Genomic DNA, 8,192 nt, shown 5'->3' on the forward strand with positions numbered 1-8,192 from the left:
TTCGATTGGCTTTATCGATTCCTTCACCCGCTCATCACTTCTACCTCCAAAACAGGCAGCCAACTCCAGACTTAATTATTTTCTTTCTAAGAAAAGGAGAGCACGAGAGGGAGGGAAAAAAGCCAGAATCTGTTCATAAGGGAAGCAGTCATCACTGCTGTTTTTTTTTTTTTTTTTAAAGCACTTAAGGGTCATTAATCTAACACTGCAGCAAATGTATTATTCATTTTGCCTGAGCCCAATTTCTCGGCTAAGACTTTTGCAAGAAAACGGTACACAGTTCAGTAGGGAGGTGATTGATCAAGCCAGAAGGAAGAGAATTTGGGCATCCTGATAAAAATTTTTCTCCGTCTTCTCAGTTAGCATAAATCAATTTTATTTATGTAGTAACACTTGAATACTAACTACCCAATGCCATCCGTCAGAGTAAAATTGATGACTATACCTTTAGGTTAATATTACTTGAACATTTCATTCTGAATAATTTATACACATTTCTGTCGGAGTGTCAATTCGAGATTGTTTATTTGGTTTCAGCAAGTGCAGCTGAACCACAACTTTTATTAGGAAAAGTTCTCATCTCTATTCATTTTGAGCATTAAAGGGGTTTGTCCTAGTTTGGGGTCTCGGTGTTCTTCCACAGGAATTGAAACACACAGCAGCAATGTTGTACCCGGTCTACACTGGCTTACGCCTTTTTTTAAGGGCCTTTTTCTGAATGCTTTGTACTCCTGTGGGCCTAAGACAACCAGAACGGTATGTGACCAGATAAAGAGGTGGCAAAATAGAAGCCAGCGGATGTCTAATAACAACGCTTACATGTTGTCTGTGAATAGGATGTGTGGGTATTGCGTTAAGAGCATCAAGGGTCATGTCCACTCTTCGCCAAATAATTGAATCTGTCCACCAAGCCTAGTGCTACCATTACCCTCTGCTTTTGGGTGACTCTCTCTGTCGGTTATGCTTCATCTTGTACAGAACGTGATACATTCCATAATCACTCTATCTGCTGCTTCTTCAGTTTTACCGTAACCACCTTCCTCTGGGCACATCACACGAAAACCTGTGTGCATTCCGACTCCGGGCCTGCAATGAGCCGTCAATTACCAAATGCTGGTAAGTTTCACAGAGTAAGAACACAGAAAGGTCTTTCAGCTCAACTTCATTATTTATGATCTTGACCTAAGTCATCCTTGTGTCAGACTGTGTTTCTTGTCAGAAACTCACCGGCAGTAACAGGCAAGTGCACACGTGGCTCAGGGGTCTAACCTAATTGTGTATCTTTACAATGAGGAAGAGAGTCTTCCATTTAATTGGAGAAATTCTGTCTACTACGTGAGTTCCCTCTTCCTCTCCACCCTCTCTCCACTCTCTTTTACAAACACACTGCTCTACTTTTGAGAAACTTTTTCTCCAGCAGTTATCAGAGTTCAGTCTCCTGAGAATGTCTGACAACCAATTGGAGGAAGCAGCATCTTAAATCAGGTAATGCCTTACACATCAGAGGAGAGACTCAAAACAGTTCCAAATAACTCCGTCTCCGGTTGGACTTAGAGAAACATTTCTTCTCTGTTCAGAGTCCTCATTAGCAGAAACCAGCAGATTTTATAGATATGCATAGATACTCCATAACACACACACACACACACACACACAGAGTTGGAAATGAATCAGGGCTGCCACTGGAAAGCATGCCTTCAGATCTGCTTCAGATGTAGTTAAACTGTTAAAGGATAAAGATACAATCTACCTGTGCAAGACCCAAGTATTCGGGCATTGATTAAAAAGCAGCCACTGCTTTGACAGTCCCACCTATAGCTTTATCTCTTAAATACTTGGAATCATTTATTTAACACCAAAGATATTTACTGACCTCCCATTATTTGGAAGATACCATTTGAGAAACTACACTGTTGCCAGGCTGAGTCAGTCATAATCCTTAAATAACCTTATGGTTAAAAGAGGTTGAGAATACAAGTACTATAAGAAATATGTTATTATGTACATATATCTATATGCATAAACAAAACAAAAACTAATTTCATAAAAGCAGCATAAAAATACTTTTGAGTTACCGGAAGCATGGAATATTTTATTGGAGGCATTCATTTTTGTTGTGTTATACCCATTATATATAATGCAATGTGTTGATTAAAGTTTACATGACAAGATTTTAATTAAGCATTTTTTTAAGTACTTTGTATGTTCTGTATCGCTGTGCAAGGATTAGCAGTTAGTAGAGCAACAAGGGCTTACTGGCTAAGAGAAGGAAGGAATGGTACATTTTTAAGGCTCAACTGTGAGATCAGAGTCCTAAAGCATTAGGTGAAAAGTAGACAAGTTGTAGGTTACATCAAGCAAATTTAAATACTCTGATATTATTGGTATAAAGGCCAATCTCATTATTCTATAGCCAATCCCAAATTAGTATGCCATTAGGACATATTTAGTCTAAGTCTCTTTAATACTAAAACAACACGTAACAGCGAATATCTATTGTATTAGGAACATTGCCCCCCATGACCTTAATTTGCCTCTTTCTTATTAAAAAAAAAGATACCTAAAAACATGTGCTTGTTATAGAAATTTAATCATAAATTTACTGTTTGCATAATTATACTTTATTAAGGAATAGCCTCATATATATTACTTGAGGTTCAGTAAATATCCTTGTTAATCAGTGCTACTGACACCATCATTAGACCCCTTGACTATGTCCATTGTTATCAAGCCTCAATGCATACTCATTTTCAATACTCAGTTCTCTGTGCTCCTCAGCGACATGACTTCTTCCGAAGTCATTTTAATTCAAGATTATTTCTTCCTTCATCTTAAGATATAGCTTGGGACCTATTTTTTTAAAAAATCTATCCAGATGGATCAAAACAACTTCTTGGATCATGTTTTTAAAGAACTTAAGTGAGACACAAACGGCCCACTGTTTCACCAAGTCAAATGCCCAGATTCTTGACCTTGGTAGAACCTCTCTTCAAGCTTCCTAGACTGTTTCACAGAGCTAAGAAGGTGTTTACTGAGTTCTCAGAACTAACATCTATAGCTGACACATCATTATTGCTTTCTGATGAATCCCAAAGCTGCAGAGATAAATGGCTGTTTGTTATAACAAATGTTTGTTATAGGCTGGTGGGTGCCAAAATAAACTTACAATGCAAGGAGTTCAGGTTGACCCTTCCTACAGGGTCAGGTGGCTCTGTCCTACAGGGTCAGGCGGTCGAGGTGGCTCTGCGGGAGGGCTGCCGGGCCACTCTGCCTCCCTGTTGCCAAAGCAGTGCTGAGAACAAGAGCACAAGTCTTAAAAACCACACTGAGAGCCCAAAGATCTTCAAGATTCCTTGGAGTTATGTAAATGCTCCCAGTAGTCCTAGGAGATACGAGTTACCATCTAGATTTATATAGGACAGGACAGTGACACTCAGAAGCCATGTATCTACGAAGAAGTAAGCATTGTATTGGAATCCAGAGCGCTCTGAATAAATAACAGGGCTTGTGGTCTACCTGCTACAGAGAGCTTCATCTTCCCTGAGAAAACAATCCACAGTTTTCAGGTGGGAGTCTGAGTTCATGGCCGTTCTCTGTTGGCCCCCCAATACCATGAACACCCAAATGTGGTTCTCTGGGGGCAAAAATATCTAATTTTAAAAGGCATCTTATGTGGTTGTTAATCTAATAAGCAGTCATTGGCCTCCTGGTTGTACTGTCCATTAGGGGAAGTAGTCACATGGTGATAAGATGGAAAGCCCAGAGTTGGTTAGGGATATAATGAAACTCACCCCTTTGACTCAACATTTCCCCCAGGTATCTTAAAATAAAACTGTGAGAAATCACCTTTGTTTTCTGTTCCCATGTTTCCCTTTGCCAGTGCTGCTTTAAGCAAGGAAAATAGGGTCTTGTCAACATTTTTCAAGTGAGTAAGAAAACAGAAAGACAGAAAACAGGAAAATATCTGGTATATTAATGTGGGAGACATTCTTATTATGAAAATGCGATCTCTATGAAATGTAAAGTCACCCAAACTGAGGTCATTTGGAAGGTTTAGCCATTCCTGGAGGTGAGGAGTACCGCTCATCTCTCCTCCTTACTCTGAGTATGAGAATTTGCCTTACACTTCTCCCTTTGATATGCCCGAGCGAGAAAGCAGTCTTTAACAATCCTGGAAGGAGTTCTTTAGCATGTGATTCTGGAAGACAATAAATGTGGCATGAACTGTAGACAGTTCACCCAACATAGTACACTATGTCCAGAGTGACATGTGAATATGTATGTTTATACAACTATATTCCATAAATACATTTTCTAAGGTTCCCTCATCTGCCGCTCCTCATTTATCCAGTTTTTCATTAACACGTACTCAACAAATATTTGTTGTGCATCTACCAGGCACGAGAGATAGAGGGTGAATAAGACATGTGCTCTGAATTTATAAAATATCTATTATTACAGAGGATTTTTGGAATAAGTAGTACCACCAGGTAAAAATCTTGAGACAGCTGGAAATAGAGCAGACCATAGAAGGGGATTCACATTTTTTTTAATCTTTAATTTTTTAAAAGATTTTATTTGAGAGAGAGAGAGAGAGAGAGAGCACAAGCTGGGCAAGCAGCAGAGGGAGAGGGAGAAGCAGACTCTCCACCGAGTAGGGGACCCCATGCAGGGCTTGAACCCAGGACCCTGAGATCATGACCTCAGCTGAAGGCAGATGCTTAACCAACTGAGCCACCCAAGCACCCTGGGGAATCGCAATTCTTAAATACAACATACCTAAGTGATCTGTCCTTGCTAAGAGAGAAGCTGCATCTTAGGAAAACCTCCAAACACCTGGAAAACAGCCCCTCTGTTTAGACATCCTTGCTTGATACTGTGGTGTGCATGTCTCTGTAACCGAACCAGGTAGAAAATTTTTCTCAGTAGCCAGTAAAGCAAAAGAAAGTTATCAATGGATGGTAACACAAATTCCATAATTTCTGCACCTAGGGAGTAGTTAGAAACAGACAACCTTCTCACTCCCTCCTCTCCACCACCTTGCTGCAAAGGTCTTAGGCTGACTAGACACCATGGGAAAAATGTCTTTTATGCTAGCTTTAAAGTATAAAGGGCTTTGTGGAGAACATTTAGAAAGGCATATGAGGAATAAATTACAGAAATATCCTCTCACCATGGGAGTTTTGAACACGATGGCCCCCTTCATACCTCTGCCCATCAACCTCCTGCTTTCAATTGGCACCTCTTTTTAGAAGTCTCTTTTGTAGAAAAGCAATGGGATTTTTTTTTTAAGAAACTTAAAGAGAATCCTGTTGTAGACGTTTTGTCAATTAAATGTTAATGCCTTTGATGTCTTTTCATATCAGCACATAGAGATCAATCTCACTATTTTACTGATGGAATATTATTTCAAATATAGGAATGTAAGAATGTATTTAATCCCTATTGATATATTTTGATAATTTTTCTAATTCTTTGCCAATGCAAGTGATGGTTCTGAATGACATCATCTGAGTAGATTTGGGAATGCATTTTTAGTGCACAGTTTTCCACAGAAGAGCTTGTTAGGAGAATTCTGAGTCACAGTCTCCAAGAATCTGCCGACTTTTTCCCAAATGGCTCTGCTTCTTCGATCAATGGTGTTGTGAAGTGCTGTTGCCTCACATTATCACCAGCTCATGATACTATCAATCAATATGATGGGGTCATTAACTCATTATTAATTTGCATTTCTGTGACTACAAAGGCAGTTGAGAAAAATTTGTATATATTTGCCTTTCCTTCATAATTCTTCCTCAAATTGCACTTTGAAATATTTGTCCATTAAAAATTTAAAAATTTTTTTTTATTTTGTCTTAAAGATTTTATTTATTTATTTGACAAACAGAGATCACAAGTAGGCAGAGAGGTAGGCAGGGATGGGGAGGGGAAGCAGGCTCCCCGCTGAGCAGAGAGCCTGATGCGGGGCTCGATCCCAGGACCCTGAGATCATGACCTGAGCCAAAGGCAGAGCCTTAACCCACTGAGCCATCCAGGCACTCCTAAAAAAAAAAATTTTTGTGTGTGTTTTTCTAGTTGATAATTTTGGAGTTCTATCATATGTATAAATTCATCCAGGGTCCATTAAATATGCTGAAGTTATTTCTCTGTCCATCTCTCACTTGCTTTTTAAATTGATCGTATTACTTGTGGTAAAGAAATTCTTAACTTCTGTCAGGTCAAATCTACCTTATTTTCTGATCTTCTGACTTACTTAGGAAGTTTTTACCATCTTTTATCATCTCAAGATGATATACATCTCAAGATAATTTTTTAAAATTCTTGATATTCCTATATTTTTGTATTTTTTTCAAGTTTTGCTCTTCTATTCATCAGATGTTTGTGTGAAGCTTAGCTAAAGGTCTAATTTTATCATCCATTTGCCACAAATTACTTACTGAATATTTTTTCTTGTCCCCATTGATATGAAATGCTACATTTATCAAAAAAATTATTTCCGTAATACAATGTACTTCCAGGGTGTTTATACTAGTATGATCTATGTTTTTATTCATGTACAAAGATCAAATGCTAGTGTGCATTACTATAATTTTAAAGTATGTTTTGATTGTTCTAAGGACAATTCCTCCTTTTATGTTTCTAAATATTATTGACCACAGGGTGTGGATGAAATGGACAAAAGTAGTCAAATGGTACAAAGTTTCACTGATAAGTCATAGCTATGTAACGTACAGAATGGTGACTCTAGCTAAAATACTGTATATTTGGAAGTTGCTAAGACAGCAAACCATGAAAACTTTTTAAAGAATTTTTTAAGGTTTTATTTATTCATTTAACAGAGAGGGAGAGTACAAGCAGGGAGAGCAGCAGGCAGAGTGGGAGGGAGAAGCAGAGAAGCTCTGCTGAGCCAGGAGCTGGATGTAGGACTTGATCCCAGGACCCTGGGATCACGACCTGACATGAAGGCAGCCACTTTACGAGCTGAGACACTCAGGTGCCCCAACCATAAAAAGTTTTAATCACAAGAAAAAAATTCTGTACTCTGTATGGTGAGGAAGGTTAACTAGATCACTGCGGTGATCATTTTGCAATATGTATCAATATTGACCATTATGCTGTACACCAAAAGCTAGTGTATGATAACTGTATTTCAGTGTAAAAATATATTGTTGACTATATATTTTCTCAAACATATAAACTTACCCATTTGCCAGTATTCACTGTGGAAGGTGGTTGGGACTTGGATTAGGTTTGCATTAAATATACAGAATTTTATGAGAATGAATATTGAAAAGGAAAAATGTTTCCGTTTGTTCAAGTTTTCTCTTAAGCTCTTTGGTAAAGTATTACAATTTTCCTTATATATGTTACACCCTCCTTGTTAGGTTTACTTGCACACATTTTATGGAATTTAGGCGGTGGTTATTATAAATAGGCTCTTTTTTCAGTACATATTTAAGTTGATTATTTCTGATATGCAAGAAAACTGTTGCATATGTATATGCATGTTATATCCAGCAACTTACTGGCTTCAAAAAGTTTATATCTGCAAATACTGAGTTTATTCTCTTCCTTTCTGGATCATTACTTGTGTACTTTTTTCTTATTACCCTGGTGAGGGCCTCAAGTGCAGTTTTGTTTTGTTTTTTAAGATTTTATTTATTTATTTTAGAGAGAGAAAGAGACAGCATGCTGGGGGAAGCGCAGAGAATCTTGGACTCCACACTGAGCATGGAACGTATACCAGGGCTCTATCTCCTGACCCTGAGATCATGACCTGAGATAAAACCAAGAGTCAGATGTTCAACCAACTACGCCACCCAGGTGCCCTTGAGTACGGTGTTGAAGACTAGTGGTGAGAACAGATATTTTTCTGTACATCTTGACTTCAGTGGGAAAGGTATTAATGACTTACCATCAAATATTTTGTTTTCTATAGGTTTCTATAGATAGTTGTTCTCACATTTTGGGAATGGGTTTGTTTTACTCCTTAGTGAATATTGTTTAATTAAGAATGAGAAATAAATTTTATCACTTGAAGTTTTTTAGGTATCCATTTAATTAAATGGATTTTTCCAGTTAATATGCTAATCAGTGAATTAAGGAATTGCACTTATCAGTTTCCTGATGTTAAACCATCCTTATATTCCTGAAAAACATGTGATGTGGTCACGATGTGATTCTTAAATTTG

The sequence above is a fragment of the Mustela putorius genome, unplaced genomic scaffold, assembly GCF_011764305.1.
Source record: "Mustela putorius furo isolate JIRA1106 unplaced genomic scaffold, ASM1176430v1.1 tig00001059_pilon_pilon_pilon, whole genome shotgun sequence".
Taxonomy (NCBI): Eukaryota; Metazoa; Chordata; class Mammalia; order Carnivora; family Mustelidae; genus Mustela; species Mustela putorius.